The sequence below is a fragment of the Schistocerca cancellata genome, chromosome 5 (genome assembly GCF_023864275.1).
Source record: "Schistocerca cancellata isolate TAMUIC-IGC-003103 chromosome 5, iqSchCanc2.1, whole genome shotgun sequence".
Classification (NCBI taxonomy): domain Eukaryota; kingdom Metazoa; phylum Arthropoda; class Insecta; order Orthoptera; family Acrididae; genus Schistocerca; species Schistocerca cancellata.
Window position 1 is genome coordinate 638671144 of NC_064630.1, and position 16816 is coordinate 638687959.

Here is a 16816-nt window from a genome sequence, read left to right on the forward strand (position 1 = left end):
GACCAGACGTTTTCAGTTGGTTAGAGATCTGGAGAATGTGCTGGCCTGCGCAGCAGTCGAACATATTCTGTATCCAGAACGGCCCGTTCAGGACCTGCACCATGCGGTTGTGCATTATCCTGCTGAAATGCAGGGATTCGCAGGGATCGAATGAAGGGTAGAGCCACGGGTCGTAACACATCTGAAATGTAACGTCCACTGTTCAAAGTGCCGTCAACGCGAACAAGAGGTGACCGAGACGTGTAAACATGGCACCCCATACCATCACGCCGGGTGATACGCCAGTATGACGATGACGAATACACGCTTCCAATGTTCGTTCACCGCGATGTCGCCAAACACGGATGCGACCATCATGATGCTGTAAACAGAACCTGGATTCATCCGAAAAAACGACGTTTTGCCATTCGTGGAACCGTGTGCGTCGCTGAGTACACCATCGCAGGCGCTCCTGTCTGTGATGCAGTGTCAAGAGTAACCGCAGCCACGGTCTCCGAGCTGATAATCCATGCTGCAAATGTCGTCGAACTGTTCGTGCAGATGATTGTTGTTTTCAAACGTCCCCAAGTGTTGACTCAGGGATCGAGACGTGGCTGCTCGATCCGTTACATCCATTCGGATAAGATGCCTGTCATCTGGACTCCTAGTGATACGCCAACCTTGGTGGCCGAGCGGTTCTAGGCGCTTCAGTCCGGAACCACGCGACTGCTACGGTCGCAGGTTCGAATCCTGCCTCGGGCATGGATATGTGTGATGTCCTTAGGTTAGTTAGGTTTAAGTAGTTCTACGTTCTAGGGGACTGATGACCTCAGATGTTAAGTCCCATAGGGCTCAGAGCCATTTGAACCATTTTTCCTAGTGATATGAGGCCGTTGGGAACCTGCACGGCGTTCCGTATTACCCTCCCACCGATTCCATATTCTGCTAACAGTCATTGGATCTCGACCAACGCGAGCAGCAATGTCGCGATAGGATAAACCGCAATCACGATAGGCTACAATCCGACCTTTATCAAAGCCGGAAACGCGACGGCACGCATTTCTCCTCCTCACACGAGGCATCACAACAACGTTTCACCAGGCAACGCCGGTCAACTGCTGTTTGTGTATGAGATATCGGTTGGAAACTTTCCTCGTGTCAGCACGTTGTAGGTGTCGCCACCGGGGCCGCCAACCTTGTGTGAATGCTCTGAAAAGCTAGTCATTTGCATATCACAGCATCTTCTTCCTGTCGATTAAATTTCGCGTCTGTAGAACGTCATCTTCGTGGTTTAGCAATTTTAATGGCTAGTAGTGTAATTTTGCAGGATGTGTATGGGAGAAAGTAATATGTTGTTCGACTCCTCCGTGAAAGTACTCTCTCGAAATTCCAGTAGTAAGTTTTTCCGTGATCAATACGCATCTCTTGTAGTGTCTGCCACTGGAGTTTGTTGAGCATCTCAGGAACGCTCTCGCGCAGACTAAACTATCCCGTGACGAAACATGCCGCCATTCTTTGGAGCTTCTCTATCCCTTCGATCAGTCACAACTCGTGGGAGTTCAAAAATGGTTCAAATGGCTCTGAGCACTATGGGACTCAACTGCTGTGGTCATAAGTCCCCTAGAACTTAGAACTACTTAAACCTAACTAACCTAAGGACATCACACACATCCATGCCCGAGGCAGGATTCGAACCTGCGACCGTAGCGGTCGTGCGGTTCCAGACTGTAGCGCCTTTAACCGCTCGGCCACTCTGGCCGGCCCTCCTGGGAGTCCCAGACGGATGAACAGTATTGAGGAATCGGTCGAACAAGCGCCTCTTAAGCCACTTCTGTCGTGGATGGGTTACATGTCTTTCAGGTTCTTCTTAGAAATCTCAGTCTGACATCTGCTTTTCCTACTATTTGTTTTATGTTTTCGTTGTACTTAAGATCGCTCTTGGTAGTCACTCCCAGATATTGTACGGTAGATTTTCTCCAGTTGGTAGGTTACGTTCGTCGTTCCACTGAACTATTACGAATTGCTGCTAGAAGTGGTATTCTTTGTAGAATATTACAGCTATCTCATCTGTTTCTCATACCTTGAAACATCCCCTTAGAAAAATTTATAAATGAGAGTGCTGGAAAACCTCAACGTTATTTCCAAGAATGAGATTTTCACTCTGCATCCGAGTGTGCGCTGATATGAAACTTCCTGGCAGATTAAAACTGTGTGCCCGACCGAGACTCGAATTCGGGACCTTTGCCTTTCGCGGGCAAGCGCTCTACCATCTGAGCTACCGAAGCATGACTCACGTCCGGTACTCACAGCTTTACTTCTGCCAGTACCTCGTCTCCTACCTTCCAAACTTTACAGAAGCTCTCCTGCGAACCTTGCAGAACTAGCACTCCTGAAAGGCAGGAGATCTTCTGTAAAGTTTGGAAGGTAGGAGACGAGGTACTGGCAGAAGTAAAGCTGTGAGTACCGGGCGTGAGTCGTGCTTCGGTAGCTCAGATGGTAGAGCGCTTGCCCGCGAAAGGCAAAGGTCCCGAGTTCGAGTCTCGGTCGGGCACACAGTTTTAATCTGCCAGGAAGTTTCTCTACGTTATTTGATTTTCGAACAGCTGACCAAAACTGAACGTACTCAGACATTTCTCTCTTTACTTATTCTGATCAACACTAAACTGACACACAATTCTTTTTTTTTTTTTTTTTTTTTTTTTTTAGCGCAACGCAAGCTGGCTTTCAATAATCAATGGCCCTGACTAAGAATGACCTATACCTTCCATGAATCACTTTCCTCACAAAAATCTTCGTTACTCAAACTACTGCAATACAGCGAGCGCCAATATTGCCAGCTAAATAAAAGATTGTAAATAGTGAAGGTACTAACTATTGATAGGCATAGTTTGATGGAGAACAAACAATGTATTTACATTAATAGTGTCATTTTATATATATCAGTTCATGACGTCCAGTCTTACAGATTTCCTTTTTCTGACGACACACGCCCAGATCGTCCGCAGGGACTGATGACCGCATAGTTTGGTCCCTTCTCCACCCACCCCATCAACCCCAAGCCAGATCGTCCGCTCTCAAAACTCTGGCATCTCTCTCCCCACATCCACCACTGCTGGCGGCTCACCTCCAACTGCGCAACGCTACGCGCTGTTCACATCCAACTGCCCAAATCTACAATAGCAAATATTCCAACAATGCAAACCAGCCACAGACTGCACACAAAAAGTCAGTGATTTTCATACAGAGCGCTATGTGGCGTTACCAACATAAAAACCTAAACAGCCTGCTTGCAACCTTTCCACTACTAAGCTTTTATAGTTGCTTTGGGTATTACGCTGTCGGTTATCTCAATATCTTCCCTCTGGAGGTTCGTAGGACGATTAGGAAGGTGGGCCCGTATTACGATCATCAGCGATTAACCAATTTCGGAAGACCGAATTCATTATCCCGGCCTTCTCACGGTCATCTTCTCTTCTTGAGCCTGTATAATCACTGAGTTACTGAATGGATGATTTCCAAACGCTTACTGATTTTACGTAAGAGCAAAACCTGTTAAGCCGGCCGTGGTGGCCGAGTGGTTCTAGGCGCTACAGTCTGGAACCGCGCGACCGCTGGTTCGAATCCTGCCTCGGGCATGGATGTGTGTGATGTCCTTACGTCAGTTAGGTTTAAGTAGTTCTAAGTTCTAGGGGACTGATGACCTCAGAAGTTAAGTCCCATAGTGCTCAGAGCCATATGAACCATTTTTGAAACCTCTTAAGCTTTTTAGTCTGATCGGTTTACAAAATTTTGCTTTCAGAGCCCTTAAACGCTTATCTCATTGCTCTAATCACGCTCATTTTCGCTTCGTTCATCTGTTGTTTGTCAGCTAGTTTTTTACTGTTCTTGAATCTGACAGGAAACTCTTTTTGTTTACGTAGAAATTTTCTAACACGGCTGTTAAACCACCGTGGGTATTTACCATCTTCAAAGACCTTGCCCCTTCCGCAGTCACATTACGTAGTCTCTGGCCGACTACTTCGTAACTTCTTTCAAACTGACAACCACTACCTGGATCCGATTGTGGGCTAAATGCCAGAGTGGTGTTTTACGATCCACTGTTAGCAGAAATAAGAAGTCCACGCCTCTAATCATAGTGATGGAAGACCAGATCGCAGTACGAGGTACCGCAGCATTAGCACGTGGGCAAAAGTATTATGCAAATTGTTATCGTGTATTCACATCGTCTAAATTTAAGTCAGCTATAAGGTTAGCATTCAGTTTCATAAACGAAACGCTGTCGTTATATTGTGGTACCTGTGCGCGGAGAATGGCGCTGACAACTTGCGCTATAAATTCTCGTTCTCAATTAACTGTGACATCAAGAACTCAAATGGCAGGAGTAACAGTCGGGGGGTAATCATACGGAATAATCAGAGCCAGCGGGCCACAGTCTTGTTGAAAGAGATTGCTCTCGGAGATGGCATAGGAGAGAGAGTGGACAGCTCCGCCAGGCAGTAAAGCCTGCCGAGGGCCGGACTTATTGGAGCGCGGCTCCATTTACATTCTGCTGCGTGGGTGTTCCGCCGTAACTCAGACAGCCCCTGTTTACCAGTTGCGCCACACACGATCACCGCCCGTGAGCGCTGCTACTTAACTGCTGGGCACATTTCCGATGCGTGTGAGCTGAAAGCAAATTGTTTCACGAAAGTCGTTAACGTTCGTCTTCCGCCTGCGACTCCACTGCACGCCACCTACAGGAGCAACTGATATTTACCCGTAGCTCTGTCATGCACGGCCATACTCCTCTAGCTTCTGTTACTCTTATGCCCTTCTTTCTAAATTACTTGACCACGCAATATGAGACAGGGTGAGCCAAATTGTTGCTGCTGTTGCTTGTGTGTTTCCCTGTGCTGTTTCATACGTGGACGAATGCTATATGTGTAGACTGTAATGATACGCATTGTTACAGATGACATTGGTCAGGTGGAAACCCGGCATCAGAACAGTACCTATTACTCCCCAACAGCGTCAAGTTGAAATATGTCAACTGAAAATCAACCAGGCCAAAACATAAATAAATCAAAGTAATAAACTGATGAAAAGTATTTATAAGCTAAGAAATATGAAAATAACAATTACAGTGTATAAGAAAAATATTTTGTAAAACTATTTAAGTTCTTTGCGTATCGATGGTGACAGTGAAGTACCCGCACCAAGCTCTTTGTTGGCGGGAGAGTCCGCGCATTGATACATAGGGAGCGCGTCGAGAAGCGAGCAGGATTGTCGATAGAACACTCTTGAGTCAACCTTTGTGCAGTGAAGTTGTGTGTAGAGACAGAGCGGTGTTTCTGTTCGCCACCAGCTATATGTTACTGGAAGAATACTATAACTATATAATTGGTAATTATTTATGAATTATTAAAAGTCGACATCATGAAGACATCAAAGGTCAAAGCGCTAACTGCTTATTGCAAGTTCGTTCTTACATTTTTAATCTGTTTTATGTAAACGATCTCCAAACTAAAGTTTTATAAATTGAATCATTATAAAGAGTTAAAATTTTATATTCAATCATTTTCAGAATAGATCAGTTTATGTCAGTAAATATCGTATTATTTTTCATTGAATCCAGTAACCACAAGGTTTAACTTTTGTTGAGTTTTCTCGATTTTTTAATTTAATAATGACATTGAATTTTGCACCAGTAACTTCTATCAAAAAAGCAAATGAATAATAAGTACAATTTTAGCTCACATATTAGCAGTCCTAGTAAATGAATTCCAACCCAAATAATTATCAACAATAGATCAGAGTCAGTATATTCAGACATGCAGTCAGATGACGTTATCCAGAGGTGGCCGAGTGAAATGAAAGGTAAGGAGAATATATATGTATGCGTTCAGGTTCGCTGCATAGACAAGCAGTACTAAGGGCCACGGTGTAAGTTTATGTGTTAACGTCGAAATAATCTTCTTTTGATCGGTCACATTAATATTACTACCAATAAAGGCACAAGTCGTACAACATTGTGTACGCTAAAGACTATCAGATCAGACACGTTGTCAAAAGCAAGTCCCGACAGGAAAGCTGCAAGGCACAAAAAGTTCAATTCCCTTTCTTCCTTTCATTAGGTGGAAAGTAAATTAAATTATTGTATTCCAGACGGGAAGGTTATCGTCTAAACGCATTAAGGGGGATAGGACGTCAAACGGGCCGACTTGAAGCAGGGGAGGCACCACAGGACATTTTATTTTCTACTGTCTATACTTTTACAAATAAATTCATAAAACTTTGTCAGCACGACCAGGAAGGATTCAGGATTCACACTCATAGCAGTTGAAATGCAAAAACATAACAAAATAATTTTTTTTAGATATGAAATTTCATCATTTTTTCACTTACTGTTGGCTGCATTTGTTGCTATAGGTACATTTTTCTTCACAAGTAAGAGAGATTCTTTGATGAATTTTGCACAGCATACAAACCATACTTACAGGTGTACGAAACTCTAGAATTTTCCAAATCTATTAAAAACTGTGGTAAAAATTGAGATAATTAACTACAAAATTTGATTTTTTTTCTAAACATAAAGTTTAAAACGTAACAGCTCATTCATTTTTTCATAAATTAAATAGATTCTACAGTTTCAGACACCTGTAACTATGGTTTGTATGCTGTGTAAAATTCATCGAGCGGTCTCTCTTACTTATGAAGAAAAGTGTACCTATAGCAACAAATGCATCTAATAGTAAGTGAAAAAATGATGAAATTTCACATGTAAAAAACATTATTTTGTTATGTTTTTGAACTTCCGCTGCTACGAGTGTGAATCCTGAATCCTTCCTGGTCGTGCTGACAACGTTTCATGAATTTACTTGTAAAAATATAGACAGCGGAAATTAAAATGTCGTGTGGTGCCTCTCCAGCTCCAAGTCGGCCCGTTTGACGTCCTACTCGCCTTAAGTTTAATCATTATTTCTTTTATTCGATGGGAAGGTTTCAAAGTGGTTCATAATTTAACCAACAACGTTGACACGCTCTGCAGTGATTAGTAACTTAGTGTGACTTGTAAACGGAGGCGTGATGCGTTACGGGGCTGCGTCTAAACAGCGGAGTAGAAACGGAGCCATGCTGCAATATACTGACAGAAAAAAAATCGCAGCACGAAAAAATATTTCATGTAGAGTAATGAAATTTATGTAATACATTTGTCTACTGGTTGCTGATGTAGCTGTATTGTACTCGGAAAGGGTCATGTTGGTACCTGTAGGAGGATACAGGGTGAACCCAACCTATCCCCTCCTACGAAACCAGTATGTGAAAAATTTATTGGAGAAATGGTGTGGTGAACTGTGGTAAATTACAAACACGTTGGACCTGTCATTACTCATTTAATTTCAACCTGAAGACTTGCTCTCTTAAGCACAAATGAAGTTCACTGCGAAACAGTTAACCGACAAGAGCTCATTTAGGCACAATGACAAGGCGTAACAGTTTGGGACTTCATTAAATAAAAAAATAAAAATCTTATAATCAGTAAAATTTTTAAAACTTTGGGCCATGAAACCGTTCCAAGAATGCCAAACGTGCTCCAACATCACCTCTGTGCCCTCCACATAAAGGTATAGGGTGTAACTTAAGTTAAATTTTTAAAACTTTGGGCCATGAAACCGTTCGAAGAATGCCAAACGTGCTCCAACATCACCTCTGTGGCTTCCACATAAAGGTATAGGGTGTAACTTAAGTTCATTTACAGGCGTTGAGGACTTATAGGGGGGATCAAGACGTCCGGAAACGTACCGTATTCTCGCCACACGCAAAATACAACACTCTGTCAAATCTCCAGCGTTTTAGATGCCACTGACTGGGGTATTATGAATGTCATTGACCGATCACCTGGTGAACAGATCTGGTTTACATGCCATTCAGTTGAGTTTATGATATATCCAGAGAGGTTTGTACCCGAAGTTCTGCTTGTGGTCTTTGTTCATACTGTACTACTGTACAGTAGTAGTCATTCACTGCAGTACGAAACGCAAGCTGTACATACATTTCATTTTTAGTGTCTTCCTGTTAGTCGTGATGAACTACACGTTTGTGGAAAAGGCCGACATGATTTTTTTTGTAGTGTAGTGGGAGGGTTGCTCGTCAGTTGTATGCGGAGCGTTTACACACTGGCAGACACTTTAACACTTCCTGTTTGCTACAATGTACCAGCGGGCTTCGCAGGCGGGTACATTCATCACCAGACGAGTCGACAGTGGTGCTCCATGGTAGCGTCACATACCCGTGTTTAAAGAGGGTGTACTCCACGACGAGAAACAGAAACCTAGCTGGCAGATGGAATGTGGATCACCAGACTGTCTGCCGTGTTTGTATGAGCAGTTTTACCACCCGCAGAGGGTACAGGCAATGTCGCCACAGAATTTTGCGTCACGGCTAAGTCTACAGGTGGTTGCGAGGACAAGCCAGACTTCCCACGGCGGGTCTATTTCACAGATGAAACCAAATTCATAAGGGAAGCTGACGAAAACCCCCCTCTGCATGGGTTTCAGGAACGATGTGGTTTGAACATGTGACTGTCCGACATCTTCTTTCACCATATCTTACGGGCGCACCGTACTTGTGATTCCATTACAGCATACTGTAACGACTATTGAAAGAAGTGTGGTGTCACCGCCAGACACCATACTTGCTAGGTGGCAGCTTTTTAATCGGCCGCGGTCCGCTAGTATACGACGGACTCGCGTGTCGCCACTGTCAGTGATTGCAGACCGAGCGCCGCCACACGGCAGGTCTAGAGACACGTCCTAGCACTCGCCCCAGATGTACAGACGACTTGCTAGCGAAGCTACACTGACAAATACGCTCTCATTTGCCGAGACGATAGTTAGCATAGCCTTCAGCTACGTCATTTGCTACGAGCTAGCAAGGTGCCATTTATCCTTTGCTATGTATCTCATGAAGCATGAACCATCTGACCGATGTACACCAGTTATGGAATAAAGTTAAGTATTACTTCAACTACGTACTTTATTTGCTACTATAATTTCCGTTAACTGTTCCAGACCTCACGCCAGTCTGCGTGAGTTTGCACGCGTGCATTTCGGCCTCCTCTAGTAACACGGTGTTGGTTCTTCTGCCAACACTACAAGAAGAGCCACTGCATTTGCGTTAGAACATGTGGTTCCAGCACGATGGCGCACTACCTAATTTCTTACATGCTGTCCGATCATCTGAACCAACGATTTGGTATTAGTGGATAGTTTGTGGTTGCTTGAACCCTCTAGACTCCTACCTTTGAAGTCACAAGAAATCCTTGATTTACGAGAGCCCTGTAGCTTCCAAGGAAGACCTGGTGGCGGCTCATAGCTGCTTCGGGCAGAGGAAGACCAGGGATTAGTGATCGTGTGTACCAGAACATTGTAAGAAAGTACAGTATCTGTGCTCGTCTCATCGAACCCAGACGACAAGCATCACGAGTCAAAGAGCAACTTGTGTTGTGGTATTCTACGTGTAGAAGGGAAACGGTGAGTTTTCGAACATCAGTTCCTATGCTAAACTTAACCATCTTGGTCACCATTGTAAGTCCTCAAAGCCTGCATAAACGAATTTTCCCGACTGTCACACACAGTTTACTGCCTTCAATAGAATACAATTTACTTATTATCTCTAACACAGGAAAGGCAAGTTATAATATACATGGCAATCTGAAAATGGCTCGTATTAATATCATGCTTTAACACTTGGACCACTAAGAGCGTATCAGTCAAACCCCACTTAATATGAAAAATTACAAATTACAGTTCAAAGCAGCTTTACTTAAAACTACGTCGCGGAATTACCTCTTTTTTAATTTCTTTTTTCAAAGACTGTCTGCTAAATAAGGATACATCCACACGTCGTTAATGCTACAAAACAGCTCACAACTTGATCAAGAGCAAATACATTCAGTAAACAGGGAGGGCATGACAGCGGTCAAAGAACTTTGCTATACATATAACAATTATACAGTAATCACTCCTGTGCTTTAAAGTACGTCCAGAAAGGAAACCAAATTCTCCAAATAATGCACCGCAACTGTCTACTACCTCATTCCCCGTAATACGGATATCTCAAACTTCTGACGACAGCCGTCATGGGCTGGGAAATAGATCAAGATACAGATCTGACTTAGAGAGAGCAGATTACAACGACTGTTCAGTACCTTGTAATATCTGATCGTCTTCCTCCAGGAAATTGTTGTTCGTATTTAAATGATTCCGCTTACAGAACACCTGTGCAACCTATTCTTCAGTAGTTCTCGAGTGTTAGTGATCCCATCAAGTCGGGATGAAGGATGATACCAAAGAGATTCAGACGCATGCTGCTAAATACATTACCGGTCGATTCAATCCACACGCACATATTACGGAAATGCTCCATGAACTCAGGTGGGTATCCCTGGAGAGAAGAGAATGTTCTTTTCGCGAAACACTACTGAGAAAGTCTAGAGAACTGGCATTAGCGATCTACATCTACATCCACATACATACTCCGCAATGCACCATACGGTGCGCGCGGAGGGTACCTCGTACCACAACTAGCGACTTCTCTCCCTGTTCCACTCCCAAACAGAACGAGGGAAAAATGACTGTCTATATGCCTCTGTACGAGCCCGAATCTCTCTTATCTTATCTTTGTGGTCTTTCCGCGAAATATAAGTTGGCGGCAGTAAAATTGTACTGCAGTCAGCCTCAAATGCTTGTTCTCTAAATTTCCTCAGTAGCGATTCACGAAAAGAACGCCTCCTTTCCTCTAGAGACTCCCACCCGAGTTCTTGAAGCATTTCCGTAACACTCGCTTGATGATCAAAGCTACCAGTAATAAATCTAGCAGCCCGCCTCTGAATTGCTTCTATGTCCTCCCTCAATCCGACCTGGTAGGGATCCCAAACGCTCGAGCAGTACTCAAGAATAGGTCGTATTCGTGTTTTATAAACGGTCTCCTTTACAGATGAACCACATCTTCCCAAAATCCTACCAACAAACCGAAGACGACTATCCGCCTTCCCCACAACTGCCATTACATGCTTGTCCCACTTCATATCGCTCTGCAATGTTACGCCCAAATATTTAATCGAAATGACTGTGTCAAGCGCTACACTACTAGTGGAGTACTCAAACATTACGGGATTCTTTTTCCTATTCATCCGCAATAATTTACATTTATCTATATTTAGAGTTAGCTGCCATTCTTTACATCAATCATAAATCCTGTCCAAGTCATCTTGTATTCTCCTACAGTCACTCAACGACGACACCTTCCCGTACACCACAGCATCATCAGCAAACAGCCGCAAATTGCTATCCATCCTACCCAAAAGATCATTTATGTAGATAAAAAACAACAGCGGACCTACCACACTTCCCTGGGGCACTCCAGATGATACCCTCGCCTCCGATGAATACTCACCATCGAGGACAACGTACTGGGTTCTATTACTTAAGAAGTCTTCGAGCCACTCACATATTTGGGAACCAATCCCATATGCTCGTACCTTAGTTAGGAGTCTGCAGTGGGGTAACGGGCCAAACGCTTTCCGGAAGTCAAGGAATATGGCATCCGTCTGATACCCTTCATCCATGGTTCGCAAGATATCATGTGAAAAAAGGGCGAGTTGCGTTTCGCAGGAGCGATGCTTTCTAAAGCCGTGCTGATGCATGGACAGCAGCTTCTCGGCCTCAAGGAAATTCATTATATTTGAACTGAGAATATGTTCAACAAACCGATGTTAAGGATATTGGTCTGTAATTTTGAGGATCCGTCCTTCTACCATTCTTATACACAGGCGTCACCTGCGCTTTTTTCCAGTCGCTCAGGACTTAACGTTGGACAAGAGATTCTCAATAAATGCAAGCTAAGTAAGGAGCCAATGCAGTAGAGTACTCTCTGTAAAACCGAATTGGAATCCCATCAGGACCTGGCGATCTATTTATTTTCAACCCATTCAGCTGCTTCACAATCCCAGGGATGTCTATCACTATGTCGTCCATACGGGAATCTGTACGAGACTCAAACGACGGTATGTTCGTACGATCTTCCTGCGTGAAAGATTTCTCAAATGCTAAATTTAAAATTTCAGCTCTCGTTTTGCTGTCTTCCGTTGTCAGGCCAGAGAGACTCCACAAGGATTTTATTGCCACCAAAGTACGAGTACATCCCATGTGAGGACCGCGAAGACGAGATAAATGAGGGCACGTCTGGAATCATATAGAAAGTCCTCTTCGCCTCGCTCCATCTGCGAATGGAACAGGAAAGAAAATAACGAGCAGTGGTAAAAGATACACTCCTCCATGCACCGTATGGTGGCTTGTGGAGTATGTATCTAGATGTAGGTTCAGAATGGGTAGCCCGCGTAGAACACCATCATAATACTGTGCAATTACAATCTCGACTACAAGAATGGATCTGTACGTCAAATTCCGTGACAGTTCTTATCTATATCAGTTGCTAATCTACATGTGGAGCTCTACCTAGCATATGTTTATTGCCTGGCGCTTAAGCGAGCCTCCAAATGCACCACTCCCACACGTATGATTATCTTGCTGGATGTAATTTCGTCTGGGTGTGCAGGTCCACAACTTCATCTGCTGCATCTTTTGTCTCAGGTGACACTGAGAATTGTAAACAAAAGCTTTATGTAAAAGTTGTTTATTCTTATGTTCCACTATAAAAGAAAATCGTATCTCTATCACTCCTTTATGGCTGCCAACGGTTTTCTCCCACACCCCAACTGAAAACGAAAGCACCTCGCAGTCGATGGTGAAGCACTTGTACTCAGACCGACTACTGATGCCAATGCTGGTCGATATATTGCCCGCCCTCAGGTGAGGCAACTTCTTTTGTAGTGGTGGCTTGTGATGTCATGGTTGCGGTACCAACCAAGCCTTTCGCTATTATCTGCAAATGTCTTTTACTGTAAATAATATTTCACTTAATTCCAAATTATACTGAAAACTAATCTTACCAAGTATCAGGCCGTCTAAATAAATATCTGTGCCTCTCACCGACTACCAGTTCTGTTTCCATGCAAATCTTCTTTATAATGCGTTGATTGAAACAGATTCACATCAGATTAGCTCGGTAAAAATAAACAAATGCCAAAATTTCCCAATCAAATGTTAGTATTTGATTCGCTTTGGTCAACAATCTTCTGGCTGGTTTGATGCAGCCTGCTTCTCCTGTATCAACCCCATCTTCAACCTCATCTCAAAGAAACACTTGGACCAGACGTCCTCAATTTTTTGTTTGATTTATCCGAATTTCTGTTTCATCTGTTTTTACAATCTTCCATTTTCTCAAGCAGCATGGAAGCCATATCGTAACATGCGTTCTATTATTCGTCCCTTCTTTTTTTCCACAGATTACCCTCCTCGCTCATTACGTAAAGGACCTTCTCATTTCTCATTCTATCATGCCATCTAATTTTCAGCATCCTTCTGTAGCACCACATCTCAAACGCTTCTATAATTTCTCTTTCCGACTGTTCAATGATACACTTCATTGACATTCAGTGCTCCAAATGTACATCCTCATAAACTTCTTCCTCAAGTTAAATGATACTAGTAGTCCTTTTGGCCAGGAATCCATTCTTCCCACCCTCACGATACACCATGAGCATATTGGCTTTTTCTGCATTGGTAAATCCCAGCATATACCCACGACCTACTGATTAGACTGTCACACACACACGCACTAACTGACTAGCAAGTCGCACTGCGCTCAAGGAGCACACACGCTCACTTTAAGCAAACATAACTGCATCGTACCAAGCAACCACACAGGTTGAATGGCACCAACAAGTAACAATGTGGTAACTTTTCAAAATACGATATCCCGTAAGAGACTAGAATTAGAATCCTGCAACAAATACCAATGACATTCTAATATACTCGACTTTTAGTTTGGTAATGTCAATAGGCAATTTTCTATTTCAAACAGTGCTTTTACAGTGCTTTTTTACTCAAAAAAAAAATACACTAAGTAATATTACCAATTGCTTTTTGGCTAACGATACGAGCTCCTGACAACCAATCCATTCTGTGGAAAGTGCACATCAACAGGATAATTAATTTCCACAGTACTGCGGTGCACGTTTTATGTGATTTACCCTGTATAAATATATATCTAATAATTACAGGGGAAATTAATAAAAATGTTAATGTTCATTGGTACAAAATCGTAACTCTGAAAGTTCTTCACTGATTGCTTTGAAATTGTGCCACAACATTACATTCGAATGCAAGTGTTTCTATATATCTATTTTTAATATACCTGATGTATAAATAAATATGTAATACGTAAGAAGAAAAATTTATTAGCAAAAATCTCGAAAAGGTATTGACCGATTTAGTTCAAAATTTTACATAGTAACCTACTGAACATTCCGACAGACATATGCAACATATTTTAATACACATTATATACACACACAGACATTATAATATGTGTGTGTATATATAATGTGTATTAAAATATATAGCATGTATGTGGGAATGTTTTATGTATATAAGGTGTATCATAATTAATGGCGTAAACAAGTACAGTTAAAAGTACACGATACTAGGAGCAAAAAGGTCTCAGGGAACATAGGGTCGAAAATGCATACCTTAAGAGCTACGAGCAATTTATCTTCGATACTGTGAAACAAATATTCTCTACTACAAGTTCTTTGCTTTCTATATTTTGGGAACTGGTAGTATGGAACAAAACAAGAGCAAAAGTCCAGTAAACATGTGCTCCAAAATGCATCCCTTAGAGCTATGAGCACTTGTTACTCTTTGCTACTTTGTAACACAACTCTTCTAATGATATCTATGTATACAGGGTGGTCCATTGATAGTGACCAGGCCCTATATCTCACGAAATTAGCATCAAACAAAAAAATACGAACAAAAAATATGTTCGAGCGGGATGGGGGAAAACAGATGGCGCTATGGATGGCCCACTAGATGGCGCTGCCATATGTTAAATTGAAAGAAATTGCCTTTTTTAAAAAATAGGTACCCCCATTTTTATTACATATTCGTATAGTATGTAAATAAATGGGATTGTTTGATTTGGAACATTTGTTTCGCTTTGTGATGGATGGCGCTGTAATATTCTCATAAATGCAGCAACGCACCCGACACCACTGTTTGCAATTCATTACTTAAATTAGGTATGATAACACACTTGTCCAGTCATAATAATTACGCGGAACACATAATCGTGTTAAAATGAGACGTTTAACAGTCGCACAAAAAGGTAGATGTGGTGTTTATTTACGGCTATTGTCAACAAAATGCACCACAAGCTTGTGCTATGTACGTTGATCTTTATCCTGACAGACAGCATCCAAGTGTCCGGACCTTTCGTCGGATAGTTCATGTATTTAAAGAAAGCGGAAGTGCCCAGCCAGTGAAGAAAACGCAACCCAGAACTGCAACAAATGAAGATGCCCATATAAGTGTTCCAGCTGCAGTTGGGGCTAATCCACACATCACTAGCAGACAAACTGAGTGGGAATCGGGAATTCCAAAAACTTCGGTTTTGAGAATTCTAAATCCTCATACATTACACCCTTACCATATTTCTATGCAGAAGCAATTGCAAGGCGATGATTGTGAACTTGGTGTAAATTTTTGCTACTGGGCACAAAATAAATTACGAGACGATAACAGGTTTTCTTCAAGAGTTCTCTTTAGTGGCGAAGCATCATTCACAACAGAGCTAACGTAAACCAGCATAATATGCACTACCGGGCAACGGAAAATCCACCATGGCTGCGACAAGTGGAACACCAATGACTCTGGCGGGTTAATGTATGATGTGGAATTATGGGAGGGCATCTAATTGGCCCTGATTTTATCGATGGCAATCAAAACGGTGCACTATATGCTGATTTCTTAATTAAAGTTTTACCGATTCTACTACAAGATGTAGTAGAATGGCGATGTACATTCAACATGATGGATGTCCAGTATATAGCACGCGTACAGTTGAAGCGTTGTTAAATAGAATATTTAATGACAGGTGGATTGGTCGTAGAAGCACCATACCATGGCCTGCACGTTCACCATATCTTACATGTCAGCACTTCTTTCTTTGGGGAAAATTGAAAGATATTAGCTATCGTGATTCACCGACAACGACTGAAAACATTTCGTCAGTGCATTGTCAAAGCATGTGCGACAATTACTGAAGGCGATCTATTCGCTGTTGACAAGAATCTCGTTACTTGTATTGCCAACTGCATTGAAGGACATCTTTTGAGCATTTATTTCATTAATGAGGCTATTACGGTTGCTCACGCAGTAAAAGCATGCTTTCCCATAATTTATGATAAGGTCACAAAAGTAAATGTATGACATTGGAACAACAAAAAATAAAGGCCAAAGGTAACTAATTTAAAAATCCACAATGTTATCAACTGGTCATCTAAATGGGTGACGCATATTGGAATATTACAGCGCCATCCACCAAAAAACGAAACAAATGTTCCAAATCAAATATTCATATTTACTTACGTACCATATGAACATGTAATAAGAGTGGGGGTACTTATTTTAAAAAATGCAGTTGTTATCAATTTGATCTATGGCAGCTCCATCTAGTGGGCCATCCACAGCGCCATTTTTCCCCCGTCACGCTCAAAAAGATTTGTTCTTGTTTTTTCGTGTGATGCCAACTTCGGAAGATATTTGGCCCACTCACTATCAATGGATAATAGCGAAACATTGTTAACAAACAAGAAAATTGTATTTATAGCTTATTGGCCTTAGAACACTTCTACAGTATCTGAATATAGAATAACAATAAACATCTCTCAAGG